The sequence below is a fragment of the Austrofundulus limnaeus genome, unplaced genomic scaffold (assembly GCF_001266775.1).
Source record: "Austrofundulus limnaeus strain Quisiro unplaced genomic scaffold, Austrofundulus_limnaeus-1.0 Scaffold4, whole genome shotgun sequence".
In the NCBI taxonomy this organism is placed as follows: Eukaryota; Metazoa; Chordata; class Actinopteri; order Cyprinodontiformes; family Rivulidae; genus Austrofundulus; species Austrofundulus limnaeus.
Window position 1 is genome coordinate 3655082 of NW_013952406.1, and position 3893 is coordinate 3658974.

The following is a 3893-nucleotide window of genomic DNA, read 5'->3' on the forward strand; positions in this document are numbered from 1 at the left end:
TGTGGGACGAGTTAGATGCCGAAAAACGTACAATGTAGAGAAAAACAAAAGCAATAGGTTGAATGCCTAAAGGCATTCACCCAATTAGAACAAAAAAGCAGCAAAAGTGCATTTGCTGAATTAAGCAATAAGAAGCTGAAATTTTCACAAAAAGTGAATTTAGCTGGAAAGTAGCTGAAAACACAGAAAATGCAGAAAGCAGCTGAAGAAGCATAGAAAATTTATAATTAGAAGATTAGAAAATGTTCGCTTGATAGATGAAAAGCAAAAAAAGAATAAACAAAATAACTAATCAGCTAAATATAAGCCAAAGCCAGCTGAAATTAGTCKAAAGAAACAGCAAAAGCACATCTGCTGAATTAAGCAATAAGAAATTGAAATTAGCCTACCACAAAAATGTGAATTTAGCTGAAAAGTAGCTAAAAAAAACACAGAAAACCAAAAGTAGCTGAAGAAGCAAAGAAAGCTTAAAATAGTAGAAATCAGCTGAAATAAACACACAGACGCTATAATTAGAAGATTAGAAAAGGTTCGCCTGATAGCTAAAAAGCAAAGGAAAAGCTAAAATCAAATAACCGTAAGTCAAAGAAAGCTAAAATCAGTGCAAAGAAACAGCAAAAGCACATTTGCTGAATTAAGCAYTAAGAAGCTGAAATTTTCACAAAAAAGTGAATTTAGATGAAAAGCAGCTAAAAACTCCAAGCAGATGAAGAAGCATAGGAAGCTTAAAATAGCAGAAAGAAGCACATAAAAGTTACAATTAGAAGAAGAATAACAAAGGCTTGGCCTGGTAGCTGGAAAGGAAAAAAAAGCACAAAATAAAAAAGCTAAAATCAGCTAAATATAGGCTAAAGAAAGCTGAAATCAGTACAAAAGCATAAAAAATGCTGAACCAGAACAAATGGTAAAAAATACAATAAAAATCTGTTTACATTTTAAAAAGTTATAAGGATACTGAAYACAGCTCCATTTATTTTCAGTGAGTAGAAATTGGCAGAAAAAGTTAAATATCTCCAAAAGTCTTAATTGCTGAAGTACCAGAAGTCATGTCCTGYAGGAGTTGAACGTGTTGAAATATAATTTGTTAGAATAACACAAAATTTGTGTGCATTTCTCTGAGCACTCGAAGGTCTGATCTACAGTAGGACTATACTGTATGTTCTGTAATAAACTCAAATCCTTCCGACGTAGAAGTTTTAGTTTCCCAAAAATAATTGTGTTTTAATATTTATCATATATTGCCTCAAGAAAAAACTTGTCTGCTCTCACACAGCCAAGGTGATACGGCACAAATCAGCTTCCAAAAACATCCTTGTTAACATTATAAACCTYTGGGTTTATAAAAGGGGATGCCGGMGAATTCTGAACTTCCTTTTCTTCTCCTCCTCTCCCAAATCACACACTCTTGATTTGCAATTCCAAATCTACAACATAAATAGGGCTTCATGGAACCAGCATGAATCCAACTAAAAAAAAAAAAATCCTTGAATAGATTTTGAATTTTAAAAACTAGATCAAATGAAAATCACACAAAAGCACCAGCAAGTGGAATTGAAAGTGTGATACAGATGAGGGGGGGTTTTGAAGGGGTACGGATGAAAACAGGATTAGGCTCCACAGGCCTGGTTCCCACAGATTGCCTGAAATGGGGAACAGATTTAAAGCAGGTACTGTGTGTTGACAGGTTTGAGTTTTTTTTTTTCCCTCCACACAGGCATTTCCCTTTTCCTTTTTTCAGCATGTCTTACACATTTAACTAGACCCATGTCAAAACCTGTTTACATGTCATGAAAAGAAGCGGAACATGTTCAAATCGGGTAAGCTATTGAGGGAAAAAACTTGGATGATTTGACAGTTTGAATCTCTTTAATATTCCCCACTTTGAGGAGGCTGAAGCAAGTGATATGCATGTTTAGGATTTTCACCATTACGGAGCATTTAAGTGATGTAATTGAAGCTGATTAAAATAAGGCCGTTCCTGTGTGTAAACTTTGCTCTCGTTTCACAGGCGTGACCCCGGCACTCTGCAGGCGCGCCGCGGTTCGGGGGGGCGCACGTTGTTGCACCTTGATTTCCCTCCACAAATCAAACGCTCGCCACACGCCCGAGCGTTTCCCCGCATGTCAGCAACTTTTAGAGATTAAACTGTTTCATGTTTAATGGGATAAGAAGGAACAGGAGCTTCTATCCAATCCGGGCCCAATTGAGTGTTTTTAATGCAATTTGTCAACTCCCTTCTGCCAGTGGGATTTGTTCCATACTGTTAGATGTGGAGTCAATTACATACTATCTCCAAAGAGTGTTTTGCTTGAYAGATTGCTCATCTGGCAATATTAAAGCTACTTAGTATATGTTTGGCTGGAGTGAAGGCAGTGCTGCTAACTGGTTTGTCACAATTCTACGTTGTTATTTTTTTCTTTGAAGCTTGCTTTACTTTGTGTTTTATCAGCATAATTCTTATCATGAGAAATGTCAGCATTGTTGCAGTTATAGTCAACCTTGAACCCTGTATTTTGTAAATGACTCAGTTTTAGCACAATATCTGCAAATTTGACTGATTTAGTCTTTTTTGTCCACATCTTGAGTTGAATTGACTCCATAAGGGAATCAGTTGCAAGTGGATATTTACAGATGATTTACTGAAAGTTTCATTATTATCCATCAAGTGGTTCAATAGATATTTTGCTAACAGACAGAGATAACTATAATAATTAATAGCAAAATTTTAAACCAAGATTGTACACAATCTGTTATCTCTCAGAATATGTGTTGGGGACCAGTCTCAGCTACTACCACATCACATTTTAGGTGAATATCTTTAAATCTGACTAGGMCATAGCTATTTTGGTCCTTTTTAGGGTCAGTTGGCTGTGTCTGTCATCTTGAATTTAACAGACTCCATTATGTAATCTGTTGCAGGTGGACATTTAAAGATTATTTCTTGAAAGTTTCATTAAMATCCARCAAGTGGTTTAATAGATATTTTGCTAACAGACAGAGATGATTATACTAAATGATTGCAAAATTTTAAACCTAMATTTTACACAATCTGTTAGTGCTAAGAACATGTTTTAAAGACCAGTCTCAGCTACTAKCACATCAAATTTTAGATGAATATCTGTAAAACTGACTAGGTTATAGAAATTTTTTGTATTTTTAAGGTCAGTTGGCCAGGTCAGCCATCTTGAATTGACTTGTTTTGATTAGGTAATCAGTTGTAGGTGGACATTCAATAATTATTTCCTGAAAGTTTCATTTCGGTCCATCAAGAGGTTCAATATATTTTCTGCTAACAGACAATTTGAGATGACTGTTATAGTTATTTGCAAAATTTTAYACAAAGATTTTACCCAGTTTGTTTGRTTAGTGCTCAGAARATGTGTTGAGGACCAYTCTCAGCGCAACCACATCAGATTTTAAGTGAATATCAGTAAAGTTATAGCCATTTCTTTTGTTTGCTTGTTTTTAAGGTTAGTTGGCTGTGTCAGCCATCTTGAATCAGGTCATCATCCAGCTTGGCCTTTCAGCAATGGCTGATAGAAACTTGTGACAATAATAATATGAAATACTCCTCTCAAAGCAGCGAGGAAGTCAAATTTATTCTTCAGTCCAGATGTGGCTCTGAAATGTCCAGTATGATTAATTATACTCCAAGCATTACAAATGACTCTCTGGTTAATGCTAACAAATATTCTCCCCCTTTAGGGGCCTCTATTAATAATTTCATATTCTCCCCAAATATTATTCTATCCACCTGCTACGAGTGATCCCCCCCTCCCCCTCCCCCTTATTTAATTTTATTTTTCCCCCCTCGTTTTGTGATCATACATAATTTAGTCCCTGGCCACATCTAATAAATGATGTTGACATATGCTCTTGCAGAGAGCACTGCC